Here is a 23,244-nt window from a genome sequence, read left to right as displayed (position 1 = left end):
TCAACTGGAACCTACCAAAAAGATACCATGGATTGAAGCGAGAAGAAGAAGGAGGCTCTTTTCCATCTTTCCTTCCCCAAAAATCTCCACATGCAGGAGTGAATTCTTCACTTCACCCTCTTGCATCCCAAATGAGGAAAGGAGAAATTCAGGGGAGGCCCCATGCTGGGCTGTCCAGGGTTGGAATCTCACCGACAGCACCTGCTCTTGGTGACCACAGGGTTGAGCCAAGCAGGACTGGGAACCAAAAGAAAAACACTCTGCACATGTTCAGAGAGGCTCTGCTGTAGACAGTAAAACTGGGACTCACACAACCCAGGTTAAGCCCCCACATAGCCAGGAAACGCGCAGTGTGTGCTTGCTTTCACAAACCAGAGGCCTCCAAAACTGGGTTGGTTGGGAGTTACTCAATAGACAACAGAATGAAGTCGACAGGACAGTCTCACAGCATATGGGGATTTCATGTCACCATTTTGATACTGTGATGGGGTCCAAATTTGTTAACTGAAACAGAGTTAGCACGGCAGGTGCAACTAATCAAGAAAATAGGGAAGTCATCCTGTATCAGCAGATGATGGAAGGTGTAAGAGAACAATGTAATGTAATTTGTCGGGGGCTTATGTGCGTATAAACGAGGAGGAAGACATGCACCATTTGCTTCGGTTTGAGAGCTTATGCCATCCTGAACTCAACTGCTCTGAGAGCTTACATTTCCTCAGAGACAGAGAGGCTGCCAGTTGGTTTCACTCTCTCTATGTCTGTATGTTTGGAAACGGACGAGTGAAAGGAACTATTTGTTTGAGACTTTTGTTCCACCAGGACTAAAGAACTTGGGGGAGAACACTTCAAATCCTGACATTTCACACCAACTCACTCCTTTGCACTGTCAGGCCCATCTCGGTGTCCCCTCTTGCCCTCACCAGGCGGCACGGAAGATCTGGTAGGAGGCACCCTCCAAACGCTCCCGATGCTTCCTGCGATTGGGCTAAACTTCTCTGAAATACTGATCTAAACTTTAAAATGTCTCACATCCTGCTAATCATAGAGTTATCATTTAATAAATAAACAAACACAGTGTCGCATCTGATCTCAAAGAATGAAAGAGATCTTACCTGCTTTAAGGGAGGCTTTGGATTTCTCCTTTCGTCCAGAGAAAAGTCAGGACGGCATCAGCTGAACCTCACCAGAAAAGAAAAAAAAAAACAAATCATTCTCGAGTCTTCTCGGATAGACAAAACTAAAGGCTTTCCCTTAGCATAGAAGCCTGTCTTTTCGAGAATTCAATTCTTTAAAAAATACCCTCAGATTTGTGAATTGGGGGGGGGGATTGTGTGCTCCTATACCTATGATTCCAAAAGCCAGGAAATAGCCCAAAAATGCTGCACAATCTCGTGCCCGCCTTGCCAGCAGGAAAGAGGCAAAGCCTGACAGAGCAAAGGGCGGCTGAAGGTTCACAACCACCCAAGGCAGCCGCCCAGAGCAAGGGGTCCCCAACCTTGGGCCTCCAGATGGTCTTGGACTTCCGCTCCCAGAAATCCTGGCCAGTAAAGGGGGTGGTGAAGGCTTCTGGGAGCTGCAGTCCAAGAACCTCTGGAGGCCTGAGGTTGGGGACTCCTGGACTCTGCGGGAGACCCTCTTCTGCTCGTTACCTTTCACAGCCGTGACCATGGCTTTGTGTCTGGGGGAGGAGTGGTCACTTGACAAAAAAAGGGGAAACAGCTTCTGGGATTCCCCCCCCCCGTATGGTGTCACTCTGTGAATGAGAGTGGTACTGGGGGGGGACTCCTGTTCAACTCCCCCCAACCCTCAGCCTGTGGAGTGTTTCAGGTTTCCATTAATTCCCCGTACTATTTCACAGAGGCATGAAAAGCCAGAAAGAGGCTGTCCGGAACATGGTGGTCCGGCACACACACCCCCCGTGTGATGATGACACACAACTTCCGTCTGCTTTTAAGACCTTCCAGGAGGCCCTTCACTCAGCCACTCCGGCCCCCAAGGTCCGGCCATTCAGCCGACCACCATCCCCTGCACCAACGAAAACAGCAAGACATAAACAAGTGAAGAGGAGAAAGGCAGGAGAAAAGTAATTTTGAATGAATGCATGAAAGAATGAATAAATTCTAAGCTAATTAAGAATCTAACTGACTGAATTTCCTGCTTCTAAGAAAGTCTGTTCCTGGAAACCAAAGGGAGATTCAGACAATTTTCTGAGAATATTGTTAACCCAAAATCAGCAGCAGACGACACACAGGCACAGTTTTCCCAGGGTAGGAAACCCGCAGCTCCTCTCCCCAGAGGCTTTCCTGCCCCGATTCCTCTGTGTGGGAAGAACATGGGAGGGGGGGTTGAGGGTCAGGATTCAGGTCAGGGTCTGGTTCCTGTGCGGGGAACTTCTCTCCCTTGCAGGGGCATCAGCAGCCACCTTGGCTGCCAGATGGGCCACACAGAAATGAAACATCATCATCAACAACATCCCTCCCTCCCTCCGAGCTGACACTCTGTCTTCTCCCCCCTCCAAGCCCCATTTACTGGGGCCCCCTCCTATCCCGCCATCCCCACTCCCTCCCCCTTACAGCCCTCCCTCCCCTTCTCTCCCCCCCCACAAAAAGGCCCCCAATTCCCACTTGGGGCTTTCTAGGAACTCCCCCCCCACGCTTTCCAACCAAAGGGGGTTTCTGGGGGGGGGCTCAAGCTCAGACTTCAGCTGGAGAAGGTGGGGGGAAGAGGGGGAAACAAGCACAAGGGGGGAAGTGAGCCTGAGGGGACTCCAGGAAACACACACACACAAACACACAAAGAGGGCCTGGGTGCCTTGCTGGGGCTCCGTGTATCGGGACCTCGGCCCCACCCTGACTTCTTTTCTCTTTCCACATACACACACAGAGAGAGAGAGAGAGAGAGAGAGAGAGAGAAACACACAAGCCCCACTGAAATTCCCCCCCCACAGAAGGGGAAGAGGAACGGAAAGGCCCCCTCCTGCCCCCCCCCGAGGAGTCTGGAGGGGAGCGGGCGGGTATTTTTCTCCTTTGGGTGGGGGGGCAAATATCTTTCCAGGGCACCCCACCCCCCACCCCCTCTCCCCCCCCGAAAATAAAGGCCCCAAGTGACCCCCACCTCCGTCCGGATGCTCAGGCGGGAAATCCTGCGCGGGAACCGGGGCGGGAAGAGGGAGAGAGGGGGAGAAAGAGGGGAGGGGGGCACGGCCTCCACTTCCGGTTCCGGTGGGGGGGAGAAGCAGCGCCGGAAGCAGCCCCTCCTCCTCTTCCTTCTTTGCAACTTTCGTAGCTCGTCCTGCCCATCCATTCCCCCCCCCACCGGTTTGGCCCACGAGGGGGGGCGCCGGAAGAGGGGGGGCAGAGAAGGCGCTCTTTCTGTGTGTGTGTGTGTGTGTGTGTGTGTGAGAGAGAGAGAGAGAGAGAGAGAGAGGCAGAGGGGGGAGGAGGAGCCCTTGGACAGCCCCCCCCACCCCACCCGGATCCTCTCCCGGTTTCTCAGGAATGGAAGAAAGGGATGGGAAGAGAGCCCCCCCGCCCCCCCTTTCCGCCTCTCCAGGCCCCCCCCGCCCGGACCCCCCCGCCGAGAGGGGCCGCACAAGACGGCTGGGAAACCCCAGCGGAGACCCTCCCCCCCCTCCAGCGCCTCTTCTTTCCCCCCCCAGAAAGAGGGGCACCCAAGGAGACCCCCCCCCCGGCTCTCTTCTGACGATGAGCAGGACGCGAGAGGTGGGGGGGGCGGAAAGGGAGAGGGAGAACGTAGAGCTACTAAAGTGAGAGAGGAAGAGGAGGGGGCGCTGCTTCCGGCCCCGCGTCCCCACCGGAACCGGAAGTGGAGGCCCTGCCCTGCCCCTCTTTTCCCTCTTTTTCTTCCGCCCTCTTTCCCGCGCAGACTTTCCCGGCGGAGGAACCCGGCAGTGGTGGGCCTTTGGGGGGGGAGCAGGGGAGGGGGAATTCCCAAGAAAGATATTCCCCCGAAAAGGGAGAAAAATACTCCCCCGCCCCCCCACCTCAACACCCCCCCCCACACACACACACTCTCCTGAGGGGGCGAGGAGGGGCCTTTCTTCTGTGTGTGTGTGTGTGTGTGTGTGTGTATTTGGGGGGGGGGTTCCTTAGTGTGTCTTTGTGGGGAAAGTCAGGGCGAGGGCCCAGATCCCAAACAGGGGTCCCGAAAGGGGCAGGAGGGAACCCCCCCCCTGCAAACCAGGCCCCTCTTTGTGTGTGATTGTGTGTTTTCTCCCGGAGTCCCCTCAGCCTCGCCTCTCCCTTCCCCCCCCCCCGTTGTGGTTTTTCTTCCCCCTCCTTCAACCTTCTCCAGCCGAAGTCTGGACGTGACCCCCCCCCCTCAGGAAACCCCTCTTGTTGGAAAGCCTGGGGGAAGGGGGACTTTTGTGGGGAGGGGGGAGGGGGCTGCAAACGGGTGGGGGGAGGAGGAGGGGCAGAGAAGTTGGAGAAGATACTGGGTCGGCTGGGAGGGCGGGAGGGATGTTGATGATGGTGATGATGTTTCATTTCTATGCGCCCCATCGGGCAGCCAAGGCGGCTGCGGATGCCTCTGCGAGGGAGGGAAGTTCCCCGCCCCCTCAACACCCCCCTCCCCTGGGCTCTTCCCACACAGAGCAATGGGGGGGGCAGGAGAGCCCCTGGGGGGAGGGGCTGCCGGTTTCCTACCCTGGGAGAAGTGTGTGTGTGTGGAGTTTTGTCTGAGGTTTGCTGCTGATGATTTTGGGTTAAAAAATATTCTCAGGAAATTATCTAAATCTTCCAGGAAGAGACTTTCTTAGGGGCAGGAAATTCAGTCATTAGATTCTTAATTAGCTTAGAATTCATTCATTCATTCAAAATTACTTTCCTCCGCTTTGCTTGTTTATGTCTTGCTGTTTTCGTTGGCACAGGGGATGGTGGTCGGCTGAATGGCCGGACCTTGGGGCTTGAGAGGGTGAGCAAAGGTCCTCCTGGAAGGTCTTAAAAAGCAAACGGAAGTTGTGTGTCATCATCACACAGGGGGTGCCGGACCACCATGTTCTGGACAGCCTCTTTCTGGTTTTTCTTGCCTCTGAAATAGTACAAGGAATTAATGGAAACCTGAAACACTCCACAGGCTGAGGGTTGGGGGGGGTTTGAACAGGAGTCCCCCCCCCGCCCCAGCACCACTGCCATTCCCAGAGTGACACCACACGAGGGAACATCCCAGAAGCTGACTTGCCTTTTCGTCAAGTGACCACTCCTCCCCCAGACACAAAGCCATGGTTAGCTGTGAAGGGTAACTGCAACTCCCAGAAGGCTCCACCACCCGCTCTGCTGGCCAGGATTTCTGGGAGTGGAAGTCCAAGAACATCCGGAGGCCCAAGGTTGGGGAGACCCCCTGCTGTAGACCCTCTGGGCAGCTGCCTTGGGTGTGGCCACCCTTCAGCCGCCCTTTGCTCTGTCAGGCTCTGCCTCCTTTTTTCTGCTGGCAAGGCGGGCACGAGATTGTGCAGCATTTTTGGGCTATTTCCTGGCTTTTGGAATCATGGATATAGAAGCACGCAGTTCACCCCCCCCACACACACACACACTCATAAACCAGAGGTTGCTTTTTTAAAAAGAATTTAATTCTCCAGATTGTCAAAAAAACAAAGGCTTCTATCCTAAGGGAAAGTTTTTGGTTTTGTCCATCCAAGAAGGCTCCAGAATAATTTGTTTTTTTTTCTTTTCTCCCTAGGACGGGGTGAGATTCACCTGATGCTCTCCCAACTTTTCTCTGGATGAAAAGGCTAGAATCAAACTCCGAAGCCTCCCAAAAACTTGAATAGCAGGTGAGATCTCTTTCATTCTTTGAGATCAGATGTGACACTTTTTTTAATTTATTAAATGATAACGCTATGATTAGCAGGATGCAAGACATTGTAAAGCTTACATCAGTATTTCAGAAAATTTTAGCCGAATCGCAGGAAGCATCAGGAGCGTTTGGAGGGCGCCTACTACCACATCTTCCGTGGTGCCTGGTGAGGGCAAGAGGGGCCACCGAGATGGGGCGTGACAGTGCAAAGGAGACTGAGTTAGTGTGAAATCCCCATATCCTGAGGTTCACTTTGAATCTCTTCTGTCAACTTCCTTCTGTCGCCCAGTTTTGGAGGCCTCTGGTTTATGAAAGCAAACACACACTGTCAGTTCCCTGGCTGAGTGGAGGTTTCAACCCGGGTTGCGTAAGTCCCAGTTTTACTGTCTACCGCAATGCTTCTCTGAACATGTGCAGAGTGTTTTTCTTTTGGTTCCCAGTCTTGCTGGGCTCAACCCTGTGGTCGCCAAGAGCAGGTGCTGTTGGTGAGATTCCAACCCTGGACAGCCTGGCACGAGGCCTCCCCTGAATTTCTCCTTTCCTTTTCTGGAATCCAAGAGGTGATATGAAGAATTCACTCCTGCATGTTGGAGAGGGAAAGATGGAAGAAAAATTTCTTCTTCTCGCTTCTCTGCAAGAGTAGACATTTTTTCAATCCATGGAGTCTTTTTGATCAGTTCCAGTTGACTTGGTTTGAGGAGCATCGGTTATCCTTCCGTTTGACATCTCAGGCACATCTTTAAAAGATATTAGTTGCTGAAGCTGGAGAGAAACACGTTCGCTTAATTTTCCACCATGAGTTTCTTCTGCAGAATTAAGGGGATTAATATCCCAAAGGATGCTGTTTCTCCCCCTTTGAGAGGGAAAGTGATCCTTGATGATCTCTTCCAAGTTCTGAGAATAGTTTTTGCAGGATTGAAGCTGTTCCAGAAGATCGCCCGCCAACCTTCTTCCTGTATCTCTTTGGCTTGTTCCTGCAATGACAAAATCAGGGTTCCCCTGGCTGGGCGCGGAGCCTCAGCTGCCCTAAAAAGGAAGGGAAGGGAAAGCCGGAGACCCAAGGAGGAGGAAGGAGTGCCGTCTCTTCCTCAAGAAGGGCTCCTGCCAGGAGGTTCTGACAGGGAAGAGGGAAGCTTTGCACAACCTCTGGAAAGAAACAAGAGGTGGGGAGATTGCAGGGTGTGGGTGTGGCCGTTTGTGCATTTTTCAGGCCCCAGGCATGGATTTTAGAGAAGGTGCCCCTTGCTTTAAGCAAGTGGTGGATGGAGCACACACACACATATACACACATACATGCATACGTACATAAATGTGGGTTGAGGATTTCTCTCCTAAGGTTCCCACATTTCTTTTAATTTGCCTAGATCCTTGTCCATCGTTTCCCCAAAACATACTGAATCTGTTGCAGAAACATCATTGAAATAAAATTTGGGGATAATGATATTTGGTCATAAGGAGAGGACATTAAGGAAAAATGTTTCCATTTTGTATCCCAACGTCAGATGAAGGGGGTGAAAGATACATGGAGACAGAGAGTATAGGATCCGATGGACCTCTTCAGTATTGAGGGGAAAAATGACAGAAAGAAAATAAACTTTCTGTTTTTCATTGCTTCTAAGTTCAGTCTTTTTTCAATAATCTCTTTTTTTCAAGTCTCTTAATTTTTTCAATAGTCTCCTAATTTTTTCAATAGTCTCCTAATTTTTCTACCTTCCTTTCTTTTCTATTCTTTTGCCCATTTTTCTAATTGAACTATGTTTAGTCATGACATCCTCTCTTCTCCCACTGTCTTTCCTATTTGCTTGCTATCTTGTATCAGTTTCATCCATTTTTTTATAAACCCATTTAAGATTTTCTGGATAATTTCTCAACCACTTTGATCAGAGGTGAGATTGGTGGACTTAATACTCCCTTGTAACATTACCAACTTCCTAGCACGCTGTAGTTTTCCATGTTTAAGATGGTACTTCTTCCACAGCCCACTGGTTACACAGAAGTAAGCTGAGAGCACGGAGAGAACCAAAAAGGGCCCGTACGTTGCCTCTGTAAACAGGCTTCCTTCAATCGCGAGGCTTTGCTTCCTACAGTCAGGAGACTTAGCTTGCTCCAATCATGAGTCTTATGGAACTGACGTTAGCTGAAGCTGTACAAACCGATTGGGACACACCTCACTGGAGGTGGAGACGGCAGGCTCAGAAGCAACGGGGACTCCTAATGTCCGAGCATTCTGATCCCAGAGACTAAATACGCAAAGCTAAGTTTTCTTAATGTTTGGGTTAGAAAAGAGTCTGTGTGGGTCTTATAAACAAAGGTGTACTATAAATAGAAAAATAGAGTATTTTATTAGAACAGGTTTATCAATCTTTTTAACCTCTTCCCCAATGTTTTCTTTGAAAAAAAAGTTATCCAAAATTCCCTCCCTTCCATGCATTTTTAATTGTTTTCATATTAAATCTTTATTGTTGCTTATAATACCTGAAATATCTCTCTCTCTCTCTCTCTCTCTCTCTCTCTCTGTTTTGCATTTTTTTATTATATAAAATCCATCCATGTTGATTTAACATCATGCCACCTGGGTACAGCTTATAATTATTTGTTAAAGCAACTACCATACACATGATGCTCCTAATCTATACAACGTCCTTCTAACCATTGATAGAACAAGTCCCATTTTTGTATCTTCTTTTCCTTTGATTTTCAGTGTTAGTCTATCCATTTCAGCACAGTCCAATATCTTTTTAATTATTTCTTGATCTGTAGGTGTTCCTTCCTTTTTCCAGTACTGTGCATATATAATCCTCGCGGCTGTTAAAATATGCAGTATTAAATACACATTTTGTTTATCAACACTTTCTGGAACTATACGTAACAGAAAGAGCTCTGGCCTAAAGTCTACATGCTTTTTGATTATTTTAACAAGCCATGTATGTATTTCGTTCCAAAAGTTTTTTGCTTTATCACAAGTCCACCAGAGATGATACTAGGTTCCAGGTTTTTTTGACATTTCCAACATTTACTTGACCTATTAGAATACATCTTAGACAATCTGTCAGAAGATAAATGCCATCTATAAAACATTTCACATAAATTCTCTTTACAGGGTGTTGCCATTGTCATCTTATAGTTTCTAGACCACAGCTCTTGCCATTTTCCAAGTCAATATTGTATCCAAAATTTTGTGCCCATTGAACCATCTTTTTTTGACCTGTTCGTCCTTCATTTTCCAGTTTAAAAGGAATTTATATATTTTCCTAATTAATTTATCATCTGATGCTAACATTAATTGGTCAAAAGTTGTCTGTTCTTTATAAAAATCATACATTTTGAAGTCCCTTTCATATCTCGATTGTATTTGCATTATAGACCACCACGATGCATCTAATCCCTGGTCTATAAGATCTTGTTTTGGCTTTAATCTCCTATCTATGTCTAAAATATCTGTATAAGTCAGAATTTTTCCAAAATTCAAAAGGTTGGGATGGACAAATGCTTCTATGGGTGAAACCCATCCTGGTATTTTTGTGTACATTTTCATTTTTATTTTTTCCCATATTATATACAGGGAGTTTCTAATATAATGGTTTTGAAAATATCTATGAGTTTTATCTTTCTGATACCATAAAAAGGCATGCCAACTCAACTGTAGATCATGTCCTTCTAAATACAGAAGTCTTGTTTTTCCGGGTAATCCATTCTTTCAGCCAAGTTAGAACAGATGATATAAGGTCCAGTCCGGTAAACCAAATCCTCCATTTTCCTTGGATTCTTGAAGCATTTTTAATTTGATTCTGGCTTTCTTCCATTGCCAAATAAATTTTAAGATCACTTTATTTAGATCGTCAAAGTATTACTTCTCTATTTTCACTGGCACTGTTTGAAACAAAAAAAGTAGCTTTGGAAAATTTTCATTTTGATTGTTGCAATTCTTCCTAATAATGATAGTTGTAGGCTTTTCCATTTTTCTAGGTCTATTTTTATTTGGTTAAGTAGTTTCATATAATTATCTTCTTTTATAGTTACATATCTGGCAGTTAAGTATATTCCAAGGTACTTGACTTTTTTAACTACTTGTAAATCTGACATCTTTGACAGTTGATTTTTTTTTTTGCTTGGCTGTTAAGTTTTTCACTATAACTTTAGTTTTTTCTTTATCTTCAATCCTGCTACTTTTCCAAATTCCTTGTTCTTTTTCGTGGCCTCTGTGAATGCACACATATGCGGTATTGTCCGCACCTGCACTGACTCTCGGAAGATTCTAGAGCTAAAAGTAACAATTTTATGGTGTGATCCTCCAAGAGGTATATGCTCCTGACACCCACCATCTTCCTCAGTTCCTTTTTTCCGCCGGTTCTCAGGAAAGCTAGAGCGATTCACTGTCGCCTTAGGCTGTTTTTTCAGGCTCTTTTGAACTTTGTTTCCTTTATCTCTTAGTTTAATAGCCTACTTAGTGATCCACCTAGTCTTTTGTTCGCCTAAATCGTCTGCCCGCTATTTTATTCCCTTTCCTCCCTCCCCCCCCCTTTTCAGTTTGCTGCCCATGGCCTTACCATCGCCTTTCAAACGGTGTACCACTTGTGCGAACAAAATCGCACTTTCTGACGGGCATAACCAGTGCCTTTTTTGCCTGGGCGAAGAACATCCGACCCACTCGTGCCCTGCTTGCAAAAACCTTACCAAGCTGGCACTTAAGCAGAGATTCCAAAGACTTCGGTCTTACCTTTGGCAAACGGCCATGAATCCTGCTGCATCCTCGGAGGCTGCTGGATCTCCCACTCTCTCAGCGGACAGACTTCCAGCAGGCCAGTCTACCTCTGATTCCGTGCCCGTGCTACCAGCTAAGGACTCTGTTGAAAAAGCAAAATTATCTGGTTAGCACAAGTTGCCTCATTCTGGCACATCTCGAGCGCACGACACAGGCTCGAAGAAGAAAGCGAAACCTGTCCCCAAAAAGCCCAGGAAGGTCAGGCCCTCCTGCGTGGAGCCTTCTCAGCCTTCTCTCCCCTCTCCTGTCCTCGAGCAGTCTTCCAGGGAAGCCCCTGACTTAGCCTCGGATGGTGATGAATCCCATGATACAGCAGGCCCCTTTATGGTACTGCTCCAAACCCCGAGCATTGGCCTTGAAGCGGCTGTGCCACAGTCCAGCCCAGCCTCAGCCTATTCAAACCCTGATTCAGGGCAGGCAGCTGAAAGCTCGGCATCTTACCTGGAGGCTCCCCCTTCTCCTCCATGAAAAAGGACTGAAAAACGAAAGCACCTCTCTCCACCGAGGTCTATGGCACCGTACGGCGATTTTTGCCACCTCCCAATGGTACCATACCAGTGTTTCGACCCCTACGTTTGGCAAACCCTGTATGAGTGGTACCAGTACGATCATGCTAAACACCCCCGAACAACGCCAGACCCTCCTCTGGCTGTCCCCTCTACTGACTCGCACTGGGTCCATACATCTGTCTCTGCCCCAGTGCCATCGGCGTCATCTATACGCCCCCCGCTACCGACTAAGCCAGCTCAAAAGCATTGTAAGGCTCCCAGGGCCCTACCTTCACATCCGATGCCCTCAGTGCCGGATCCGATGCCATCTCGGGATCACTTTGAGGTCTTACCAACCCAGCGACATCAACCTCCCTTGGCGGAAGGTTTTGCCCAATCTGACTATTCTTCATCTCCAGGCTCTCCCGCCTCTTCAGAAGCACAACGCTCCGAATCCTCTGATGAGCCCGACCTGCCTTCCCCACTACCAGATACGAGAGGCAGCCACACTTTGTCTTCTTCAGATGATTTTTCTTCCTATACCAACTTGATCTACCACATGGCACAAGCCCTGAATCCCGACGCAGAGCAGCCCCCGTCTGCTGATGTTGATCCTGTATTCGATGACATCGACCAGAAACAAGTCGCTCCTTTGAGCCTCCCCTTTAATAAATCCATCCTTCAACTCATCAAGGACACTTGGAGGAAGCCCCCATCTACCATGCAGATGTCGTGCCACACCGACGGCCTCTACAAAACCCATGGTGCCGAGGCCGAATTCCTTAATAAGCACCCGGTGCCCAATTCCATCATTGTCGAGTCCAGTTAGGCTCAAGCCCATGCCAGGGCCAAACCTACTCTCGCCACCAAAGATGGCAGAAAGCTGGACACACTGGCCAAACGAATATACTCTGTACAAGCCTTTTTGCTTCGCATCATCAGCTACCAGGCAGCCATGGGTACTTTTCAGCGCCATTTATGGAACCATGTCCTCCCTTTGCTCAACGCAGTTCCTGAACCCATGAGAACTGACCTCAGCAATATCCATGCACAAGTCATCCATTTGGCCAAATAGCAAAGGATTGCTGCCCGCCACTCCGCCGAAGCGGCCTCTAAAACCTTAGTTACCGCCATTTCCATTCGACACCATGCCTGGCTCAAGTCCTCTACGATCTCTGATGACACCAAAACCAGGATCGAGGACCTACCCTTCGATGGTGCCAGCCTGTTCAATCAAACGACTGACGATACCATGGAAGACTTCCAAAAAAGCGCAAAACCGTGCATTCTTACTCTGTTCAACCATCTACCTCCTACCAGCGCCCGTCTTACCACTCAGGCCAGTTCTACCCCAAGCAATACCAGTCTCAACGGTTCCAACCTTACAGGCAATACCACCCCCATCAAACTGACAGGTCCCTGCCTGCTCCTCAACCTCTCTTGACATCGTACAAGCCGCAGACCGTTCCGTGTCAGCACCAATCCTTTCGTAAAGCTCAGTGAAAGGCTAAGCAGTATTGACAATTACCTCTGCTACCCTCCCCCGCAGCTCCCTTCCATCTTTCAGACTTTACCAGGTTTGCCCCATTCTTCCATCACTGGCGAGCCATCACCTCCGACAGATGGGTTCTATCTATAATAGCATGCGGCTACCTAATAGAGTTCTCCGCCTTTTCCCCCTTCGGGCGCATTCGCTACACCCCATAGTCCTCTACTCTTCAGGACGACATTACCAAACTCATCCACAAACATGCCATTTCTCCAGTCCCAGTCTTGGACTCCCTTAATGGCTTCTACTCTAAGTACTTTACAGTCCCCAAAAAGGATGGAGGCCTTTGCCCTATCTTCGACCTCACCCGTCTCAACCGCTTCATATCTCCCCGCAAGTTCCGCATGCTCACACTGGATTCTATTATCCCTTTACTTTCGCAGGGAAACTGGTTCGTAATTATTGACCTGCAGTACGCATATTTTCATCCTGCAGGACGCATATATCCATCCAGACCATCAGAAATTCCTCAGGTTTCACTTCAACGGCATCGCCTTCCAGTTCCCCGCCCTCCCGTTTGGGCTGTCTACCACCCCCTGAACTTTCACCAAGTGCAAGGTACCAGTGGCGGCCTTCCTCCGTCTGCAGGGAATCAACATCTATCCCTACATAGACAACTGGCTCATTGTGGCAGCATCGTACCGCGACACCATACGAACACGGGACATAACACTCAGTACCCTCCAAATCCTTGGTCTCAAGATCAAGCCCAAGAAGTCGCACCTAACCCCAAAGCAAACAGCAAAGTTCATCGGCATGGAGATAAACTCTCTCTGCGCAAGGGCGTTCCTGCCCCTCGAAAAAATCACCAAAATCCAAAGGGCTGTCCACCTCTTTCAAACCTGCTACTCCGTATCCGCGCATCATGCCCAGCACCTCCTCGGCCTCATGGCATCGACGACGGCTGTCGTCCAGCATGCCAGGCTCAAGATGAGATCCTTGCAGGCATAGTTCCTCTCCCTCTTCAACCCAGTGACAGACCCCCCCGTCTTCACTGCTGTCGGTAACACCGGAGCTAGCCTCCCAACTCAACTAATGGATTTGTCCATGCAACCTCCTCATTGGCCGGCCCTTCTCCCCACTACGGCCATCGATACAGGTCACGACCGACGCCAGCCCCACAGGCTGGGGTGCCCACTGCCGACGACACATAGTTCATGGACTGTGGTCAAAACAAGAACTTCCGCTCCACATAAACCATCTGGAGCTCCTGGCAATCATCAAAGCGTTCCACGCTTTTCTCCCTCTCATACGAGGTCGAGTAGTGCAGCTGGCAACAGACAACACCACTGCACTTTTCTATGTCAACAAACAAGGCGGCACCCACTCCCCTTCTCTCCTCTACCTAGCTGTCGACCTCTGGAAGTGGTGCTATTCCAACCATGTCTTTCCTATTGTGGTCCACCTTTCCACGGACAACAACACCTTGGCGGACCATCTCAGTCAGCTCCCAACGAGGACGCACGAATGGACACTCAACGATGCCATATTCCACCGCCTATGCAAAAGATGGGGCACACCTTCGGTGGACCTTTTTGCGTCCGATGCCAACAATAAGTGCACCCAATTCTGCTCCAGAGCAGGCAGAGACAGCACCTCCCTAGGGGACGCGTTCCTCATGAACTGGTCCCAGGGTCTCCTTTATATGTTTCCTCCTCTCTCTCTCTCATTCAGAGGGTGATCGTCCGCCTCCGGCAAGACGGAGCCAATGCAATCCTGATAGCCCCGTACTGGCCCCACCAGCCATGGCTCACTCACCTGGTCTCGATGTCATCGGACATGCTCCGCCTCCCTCTCCGCACAGATCTCCTCTCGCTCGACCACGGCCTCGTCCTTCACCCCAACGTCGCCTCTCTCAGTTTCACAGCTTAGAGGATACTCCCGAGGTGATGCAAGTCCTCCTCCGGGCTTGCAAAACTTCCACCACTCTCCTATATAGAAACAAATGGAAATCCTTCCTAAAATATACTCACGACAATGGCCTACCTGCTGTGCCCATCTCCCTAAAGACCCTGCTTACTTACCTGTTCCACCTCTTCAAGTTCGGTCTTTCCCAGTCCACACTGTGGGTTTACCTGTCAGCCGTTATGGCTCATCAGCCGGATGATTTCCCCTCATCCAAACTCTTTTCTCACCCAATGGTTAAAAAATTCCTCAAGGGACTTAACAACATCCGTCCCTCTCAGCAACGTATCACTCCTCAGTGGTCACTGCAACTGGTTCTCAACGCCCTCATGCAACCCCCGTTCGAACCAATGGCTTCCATTGACTTCAAATTCCTGACCCTCAAATCGGTTTTCTTGGTCGCCATCACGTCCGCCAAATGAGCTAGCGAGCTCGCAGCTCTCCAGGCCGATCCACCCTTTATTCATTTTCACCCTGATAAAGTGACTCTTTATTTTGATGTTTCCTTTCTCCCAAAGGTGGTCTCTGATTTCCACCTCAACCAGCCCATCATACTCCCATCTTTCTTCAGGTCTCCATCTTCACCCCTGGAAAATATGCTCCACAACCTCAATGTCAGGCGTGCATTGGCCTTCTATGTCGAAAGGACTAATTCTTTAAGTAAGTCCAGCAAGCTCTTCCTTTGCTTCCACGACCCAAACAAGGGCGCTCCAGCCTCCTCTCAATCTATAGCACGCTGGATAGTTCAGACTATTTCCCTTGCTTACAGCCTCTTGGGGAAAACCCCTCTAGAACATCTGACAGCTCATTCCACCAGAGCGCTGTCCACCTCTACTGCCTTTCACCGTGGCACCGAGGTCCCTGACATCGGTCGTGCCGCCACCTGGTCCACGCCGTCCACGTTCGTCAGACACTATTGGCTGGACGTCAGAGCACGCCAAGGTGCTGCATTTGGCAGAGCGGTCCTGTCATCCTTCTTACTGTGACGATCCACCAACCAGTAAGTGCCGCTTGCTAGTCACCCATATGTGTGCATTCACAGAGGCCACGAAAAAGAAAAAGAGGTTACTTACCTGTAACCATAGTTCTTTGAATGGTTCTCTGTGAATTCACAAAACCCACCCATCCTTCCCCACTGTCCGTCACGAGTTAATTGGATACCTAATTGATTCTTTCCTTTGCACCCGACGGATAAGTTTAGGAACTGAGGAAGATGGTGGGTGGGAGGAGCATATACGTCATGGAAGATCACACCATAAAATTGTTACTTTTAGCTCTAGAATCTTTCGAGAGAGTCAGCACAGGCGCAGACAATACCCATATGTGTGAATTCACAGAGGACCACTCAAAGAAACATGGTTACAGGTAAGTAACCTCTTTATTTTCTCCAGTAATCTCGATGTTGTTTCCAGTGGGTCTTCCAATATAAACACCAACTCATCTGCAAATGCTTGTAGTTTATAGCTCTCGTCCTTTATTTTGGTACCTTTAATCTCTGGATCATTCCTCACATTCCTATTTAATACTTCCAGAGTTAATATAAATAGCAATGGAGAGAGCGGACATCCTTGTCTTGTGCCTTTTTTTTCTTGGTGCATTCAAACCATTAATATTCACTGAGAAGATCCCAATTTCATTCTCCATCTTGTTTACTTGTATTTAGGTTTTATTGCCCTAGCATTCCTTTTTTCTCTTTGTGTTTTGTTCAAATCTTGTTCAGCATCCTTTTTCTGACTCTCTTCTTCACTTAGCTCACTCTCCTCTTCTGGTGTTTTCTCTCTCTGTTTTCTACTGTTTTCTTCATTTATTTCTTGTTCCGGGGGACGTGGTGGCGCTGTGGGCTAAACCGCAGAAGCATGTGCTGCAGGGTCAGAAGACCAAGCAGTCGTAAGATCGAATCCACGCGACGGAGTGAGCGCCCGTTGCTTGTCCCAGCTCCCGCCAACCTAGCGGTTCGAAAGCATGCAAAATGCGAGTAGATAAATAGGGACCACCTTGGTGGGAAGGTAAACAGCATTCCGTGTCTAAATCACACTGGCCATGTGACCACGGAAAGATTGTCTTCGGACAAACGCTGGCTCTATGGCTTGAAGAGCGGGATGAGTGCCGCCCCCTAGAGTCGGACACGACTGGACAAAAATTGTCAAGGGGAACCTTTACCTTTACCTTTTTATTTCTTGTTCCTGTGCTTCTTCTTTGAAGAAGGTTATATGTCTTTCAAGGAATTCTCTTGCTTTTTGGATGGAGTCAAGTCTGTGTCTTCTTGAGTTCCAATTGACCAGGATCCCTTCAGGTACCAGCCATCTGAAATTCATTCTTTTTCTAATCCGTTTAGTGGTCAAAAATTGATATTGTTTCCTCCCCTCTCTTATTCTCCATGGTATCTGTTTCAATACCACAATTTCCTTTTGTTGATATTGTATTGGTTCTTCACTGGCCCTTCACAGTATTTCATCTCTTGTCGACCTTTTCACAAACTTTGCATGTACTTAACGTGGTATTCTATTCTTTCTTGCATAGCTTGAATTTAATCTATATGTTTGGTCTATCTCACTTTCCAACTCTTCTTTTTCAATTCCTAGTGCCTCTGCCAAAATAGTTGCCATCAGTTCTGGTAAGTCCTCCTGTTTATCTTCTGGTATGTTTTGAAATCTAAGAATGTTTGAGGCTCTTTCTGTCTCCATCACTGCAATTGAGTCTTGTAGGTTTTTATTAGCCTGGGCAAGTTCGTGAATGCCTGAAATATATCTTAATTGATTTGTTACATAATAACATTTAATATTGGTTATCTGATGACTTTCTTTTTGTAATATCTACCAACATTTCTTATTAATCCTAGCTTTCTTACTATTATTGCAATATGTATTAATCATCACTTGCCATTATTTTAACTACTTACCCGAAATCTTTATTGGTAACATCCATAATAGGAAATTTAATTTAGGGATCTATTTCATTTTAAATAATGTACTTCTGCCAAACCACAAAATGTTTCATGTTTTATATTCCTTTATCTTTTGACTTATCTCGTTCCTCAACCTATCCAAATTCATTTTAATTTCATCTTGTAAATTCCAAGTGATCTTTACCTAGATGTGCTTGGGAAGAAAATAAATAAAAAAGCAAAAGCCGAGGAGGTCTGTTCCATGCACGTGGGGGTTGGTGGTCGGGTGGGTGAGCTTTTCTTCATTAGTGCCAACTGTGAAATTCCAGCCTGGTGTATAAGCATTGGAGACCTCCAGAACTCTTCATCATCCTCAGTAGTGCTTATGTCAGAGTGGCGCTGTTTTTTTAGCAGCGCCTGTTCCCGAAGCTCCTTGTTGCAGTCCCAGCAGTCAAGAAAATCAGGCAGACACTAGACTTCTAGCAACTAAGTCTATTGACATTTATATACAGCAGCAACAGCGTAAAAGTCCACAACCCTCTGCATGAGCCAAGAGAAAGAAGTCATTACCCAGTGGCCATATAGACTATCCCACACTGTCCAGTCGGTGGCCAGAGACCTGACGTCATCTTCACCCTTAAGGTGTGCATTCCGGTATCCTTTTCACCGGAACACACACAGTGTCTCAGCAGTACTAAGAGCTAGAAGGACTTTGGAATCATCTTATGTCACAAGCCGAAAATGAGCCAACAGTGTGATGTGGCTGCAAAAAAGGCCAATGCTATTTAGGGTGCATTAAGAGAGGGAGAGTCTCCACATCCCATGAGGTGCTAGTTCCCCTCTCCTTGGTCAACCTAATCCTCCTATTTTCTGATACTAATACCAGTAGTTTTTAATAATAATAATAATAATAATAATAATAATAATAAGAATAATAAGAATAATAAGAATAAGAATAATAATAATAATAATAATAATAATAATAATAATAATAATAATAATAATAATAATAATAATAATAATAATAATAATAATTTATTGTCATTGTAAGTATATACACATACAACGAAATTCACAGACACCCAGAGACCAGACACATGCACACACATACAATTCCCCAAACACCCCCCACCCACTAAAAGTCCCCCACTAAAAATACAAACATCTACACCGCAGGCCAAGTAACACAGTCCAACTAATTATTCACTGCTGGTGGTCTTTAAGCTCATTATTAATTGCAATTATAGCTCTAGGATAAAAACTATTTAGAAAACGTGTGGTCCGAGTCTTAATTGTTCTATATCTTCTGCCAGACGGTAATAGTTCAAAAAAGTTATAAGCAGGATGGGAAGAGTCTCTCAGGATGCTGTGTGACTTCCTCAGACAGCGGGATGTGAAGATGTCATCCAGGGTTGGTAGCTGGAGCCCGATGATATTCTGGGCAATTTTAATGATTCTCTGTAGAGCTTTTTTGTCCGCTACAGAGCTACTCCCAAACCATGCCAGAATGCCATAGGTTAGGACACTCTCAATGGTGCTACGATAGTAGGACAGAAGTAAATGCTGTGATAAATTTAACTTCCCGAGCATTCTCAGGAAATACAGCCTCTTCTGTGCCTTCTTTATTAGCATGTTGGCATTTATAGTCCATGAGAGGTCCTCTGAGATGTTTTGTTTAGTCGTGTCCGACTCTTCGTGACCCCATGGACCAGAGCAGGCCCTCCTATCTTCTACTGTCTCCCGGAGTTGTGTCAAATTCATGCTGGTTGCTTCGCAGACACTGTCCAGCCATCTCATCCTTGGTCGTCCCCTTCTCCTCTTGCCATCACACTTTCCCAACATCAGGGTCTTTTCCAGGGAGTCTTTTCTTCTCATTAGATGGCCAAAGTACTGGAGCCTCAGCTTCAGGATCTGTCCTTCCAGTGAGCACTCAGGGTTGATTTCCTTTAGAATTGATAGGTTTGTTCTCCTTGCATTCCAGGGGATTCTCAAGAGTCTCCTCCAGCACCACAATTCAAAGGCATCAATTCGTCGGCGGTCTGCTTTCTTTATGGTCCAGCTCTCACTTCCATACATCACGACAGGAAAAACCATAGCTTTGACTATTCGGACTTTTGTTGGCAAGGTGATGTCTCTGCTTTTTAACATGCTGTCAAGATTTGTCATCGCTTTCCTCCCAAGAAGCAGGCGTCTTTTAATTTCATGGCTGCTGTCTCCATCTGCAGTGATCATGGAGCCCAAGAAAGTAAAATCTGTCACTGCCTCCATATCTTCCCCTTCTATTTCCCAGGAGGTGATGGGACCAGTGGCCATGATCTTCGTTTTTTTGATGATGAGTTTCAGACCATTTTTTGCACTCTCTTCTTTCACCCTCATTACAAGGTTCTTTAATTCCTCCTCACTTTCTGCCATCAGAGTGGTGTCATCTGCATATCGGAGGTTGTTGATATTTCTTCCGGCAATCTTAATTCCGGCTTGGGATTCCTCCAGTCCAGCCTTCCGCATGATGTATTCTGCATATAAGTTGAATAAGCTGGGAGACAATATACAGCCTTGTCGTACTCCTTTCCCAATTTTGAACCAATCAGTTGTTCCATATCTGAGATGTAAGTACCCAGAAATTTAAAACTACCAACTCTCTCCACTTCCTCACCGTTTATGTACAGTGGTAAATGTACATTTCTCTTCCTCCTGAAATCAGTTATGAGTTCTTTAGTTTTTTTGATGTTAAGTGTGAGATGATTTTCTTTACACCAAAGTATCAACCTTTGTCCTTCCTTTCTATAAGCAGAGTCATTGTTCTTATTTATGAGCCCCACCACTGTCGTATCATCCGTATCATCGTATTAATCCTTGCTTTTTCTTCATCATCATTTCAAAATGATACGTTTTGCCAGTATTTCAAATCTTTCTTTATTGGTTCCATCCTAAAGGAAAAAATAATTTTAAGTAGTAACCCTTTGTTACACATTTCATAGTACATCAAATTACTGCCCTCTTACGAATTATCCTCCATATTTCTGTCAATTCTTTCTCCATTTTCTCTAATATATGTTTATGTTGTAAAATGTCAAGAAAACAAAATCCTTGGTAGAAGCGTAGATGTTGCCCCTCAGGAGGGAATGAGGAAAGACCTACACAAAAGGCAACTGAAAGATGGGACTTATTCTACAAGTGGTTAGAGTCACCAGATAGTGCTTGAATAACATAGATCAACTAAAATCTGGAAGGCAGAAAATAGTAGAAAAGAGGAGTTTGAATTTTGATATCGCAATATGAATAGACTGGATGCTAGTATTTTTTTGTTTCTCCTCCCCTCCCATCCCAGCCCCTTTTTTCCCTTACACCCCCTCTTACCTTCTGTATCCCATACCCTAACCCAAGCTATTAAAACAATTTTTAAAAGGAGAGAATGAGGGAAACCTGACAGAAACTCCATGTTTTGTCTTTCTCTCCAGATGCAAAAACCTATGACAGGCAAACATAAATATAAAAGTACTTTGTATTTAAACGTTTAAATTAAATAGCTTAACTTTGGCATAACAGCATGTACAGAACATATAATGACTTTTTTGCTCACTAACCCGCTGTCAGCCTGACCACCCTTAGGTCACAAGCCAACAGTGTGATGTGGCTGCAAAAAAGGCCAATGCTATTTAGGCTACATTAAGAGAGGGAGAGTCTCCAAATCCCATGAGGTGCTAGTTCCCTTCTCCTTGGTAAACCTAATCCTCCTGTTGTTGTTGTTGTTTAGTTCTGTCCGACTCTTTGTGACCCCATGGACCAGAGCACGCCAGGCCCTCCTGTCTTCCACGGCCTCCCGGAGTTGGGTCAAATTCTTGTTGGTTTCTCCTAGCTTCTGATATTAATACCAGTACTTTTTATTAATCCTTGCTTTTTCATCACCATTTCAAAATCTCTTAATTATGTTCTGCCAGTCTTTCAAATCTTTCTTTATTGGTTCCATAACCCTTTGTTACATGTTTCATAGTGCGTCAAATTAAGCTTTCCTTACTACCCTCTCTTACGAATTATCCACGATATTTCCATCAATTCTTTCTCAGTTTTCTCCAATATATGTTTATGTTGTAAAATGTCAAGAAACTTTTGATATGTGGACACAAACAGTGTCCTTGGTGGAAGCGTAGATGTTGCCCCTCTGGAAGGAATGAGAGAGGCTTTCCTATGTGAGTATGTTGAAGACTTTAATTTTACTGTATTTCTCAGTGACTTGATCTATACAAGATGCTGAAATGATTCCATACAAATTTAAAATATTACTACTACTACTACTACTACTACTACTACTACTACTACTACTACTACTACTATTTAACATATATGCTGTTTAACATCTATATGAGGCCGCTGGGCGGGGTCATCAGGTGGGGTGGAGCATCGTGTCATCAGTACGCTGATGACACTCAGCTCTACATCTCCTTTTCACCAATCGCAGGAGATGCCGTTCTGTTCCTTCAGCGCTGCCTGGGGACTGTACTGCAGTGGATGCAGGAGAACGGGCTGAGGCTGAACCCAGACAAGACGGAGGTGTGGCGAGCACGCTGGAGCCTCTACTGACTCAGGCCTCCTGACATGCTCACCCTTCCTCTTCAATTGCTGCCACCAATAACTTTCAATATTTAAGAAGACAAGTGTATCTTCAAAACAAAACTGTGTTTATTGATTTAACAAAACAAAATGAGTAAATCACAAGGTGATAATCAAGATCTCTCACTAACTAACACACACAGACTCTTCCTTCACTGACTAATTAGCTCACAGGCTCACAGACACTTAAAACACTCGCTCTCTCAAAATCTGCCTCTCCTCATACATCATACATGCCTTTTTATCACCGCTCCTCCCTCTTCTGCACCACCCTCCATCTCCTAATTGGCTGATGTTTCACTGCCCAGCTGTGACGGACAGGTGAGGGCAGGGCTGAATGCTACAGGAGGTACTGAGGGTGGGCACCCCCACAGCTGGGGGTCTGGGAAACTCCCTCTCTTTTGGGGGGGTGACTCTTGCCACCAAGGATGGGGTCCGCGGCTTGGGGATCCATCTGGACCCGGCACTCACAATGGAAACTCAGGTGGCGTCGGTGGTCCGTACCGCCTTTTTTCACCTTCGGCGGATAGCCCAGCTACGGTCCTATCTTGATGTTGGAGCTCTCACTACCTTGGTGCATGCGCTCGTAATCTCAAGATTAGACCACTGTAATGCACTCTACGTGGGGCTGCCTTTGAGGCTGTTGCGGAAACTCCAGGTGGTGCAGAATGCCACTGCCAGACTACGTAGGGGAGTGAAAAAATACCAACACATCTCACCCACTGTGGCCGCACTGCATTGGCTGCCCATTCGGTTCCGCATCGACTTCAAAGTGTTGATGCTTACGTACAAAGCCCTAAACGGTTTAGGGCCTTGATACTTGGCGGAACGCCTTTTCCCACCAAGAACTACCCGTATCACTCGATCGAGTGAGGAGGTGAGGCTGAGGAGCCTAACGCCAAGGGAGGCCCGGAAGGAGAAGACACGAAACCGGGCCTTCTCGGCGGTGGCTCCTTGCCTCTGGAACAACCTTCCTCCAGAGATTCGTGAGGCCCCGTTGCTGTGTATTTTTAAGACCCATCTTAAAACTTGGATGTTTAAGCAGGCTTTCCCACCAGATAACACTTAATCTTTTCTTCTTTAATCCATTTTTCTTTTGATATATTGCTATCTTGAAAATATTTCTACTGCTTATTGTTGGCCACTTATTGTTATTATCATTGTTTATAGTATATTGGTTTTTTGTTATATGTACATTTTCTTGTGTTTTATATATTTGGAAGCCACCTAG

The 23,244-nt window shown here is 46.8% G+C and overlaps 2 protein-coding genes and 1 long non-coding RNA gene across 10 annotated transcripts in view; 1 reads left to right on the top strand and 2 right to left on the bottom strand.

Moving 5' to 3' along the window:
• LOC144584964 (uncharacterized) overlaps positions 1 to 3,526 on the bottom strand; it is a 65,410-nt gene extending 61,884 nt beyond the window's left edge. The window contains 1 exon segment of the mRNA XM_078382328.1: positions 3,115 to 3,526. The gene's annotated coding sequence lies outside the window, so the exon portion shown is untranslated.
• Positions 3,527 to 3,633: 107 nt separating this feature from the next.
• Positions 3,634 to 23,244, top strand: part of LOC144584962 (uncharacterized) — a 31,853-nt gene continuing 12,242 nt past the window's right edge. The window contains exons 1-3 of one of the 6 annotated variants that reach the window (XM_078382315.1): positions 3,634 to 3,913; positions 5,701 to 5,794; positions 17,104 to 17,135. The gene's annotated coding sequence lies outside the window, so the exon portion shown is untranslated. The other 5 variants (XM_078382316.1, XM_078382312.1, XM_078382314.1 and 2 more) reach the window with 5 other exon arrangements.
• On the bottom strand, positions 8,512 to 18,263 carry LOC144584965 (uncharacterized). 3 transcript variants are annotated; one of them, XR_013539465.1, is made up of 3 exons: positions 16,688 to 18,263; positions 10,535 to 14,547; positions 8,512 to 8,622 (listed from the first exon to the last, which is right to left on the bottom strand). It is a non-coding gene; the product is annotated as an uncharacterized LOC144584965 (long non-coding RNA). The 3 variants fall into 3 exon arrangements; XR_013539464.1 differs by lacking the exon at positions 16,688 to 18,263 and having other exon boundaries at positions 10,535 to 10,661; positions 14,375 to 16,653; XR_013539463.1 differs by lacking the exon at positions 16,688 to 18,263 and having other exon boundaries at positions 10,535 to 16,676.

The sequence above is a fragment of the Pogona vitticeps genome, chromosome W (genome assembly GCF_051106095.1).
Source record: "Pogona vitticeps strain Pit_001003342236 chromosome W, PviZW2.1, whole genome shotgun sequence".
NCBI classification, from domain to species: domain Eukaryota; kingdom Metazoa; phylum Chordata; class Lepidosauria; order Squamata; family Agamidae; genus Pogona; species Pogona vitticeps.
This window is presented reverse-complemented; position numbering and strand designations above follow the sequence as displayed.